We start from the raw sequence: 230 nt of genomic DNA, 5'->3' as shown, positions 1-230 counted from the left end.
TTGAGGCCCCCTTGCCTAGCCTGAAGGCAAAAGAAGTGCAGTTGGTGACGACGCCTTCTAGCACGGAGAAAGCTGCATGCATGCGGTGGGTGTCGGTGAGGAGAAGGGTACAGTTGGCCTGAAGAGACAGTAAGGCTGAGAGACGGGTTTTATCGCTCTTTGCAAGCAAAATACAACATAACAAATCCTCAAACTCACCCCCACCCATCATACCCATACCCCATACACGT

Source organism: Eimeria mitis, genomic scaffold (assembly GCF_000499745.2).
Source record: "Eimeria mitis Houghton genomic scaffold, Emh_scaff2835, whole genome shotgun sequence".
In the NCBI taxonomy this organism is placed as follows: Eukaryota; Apicomplexa; class Conoidasida; order Eucoccidiorida; family Eimeriidae; genus Eimeria; species Eimeria mitis.
Note: the sequence above shows the minus strand (reverse complement) of the source record.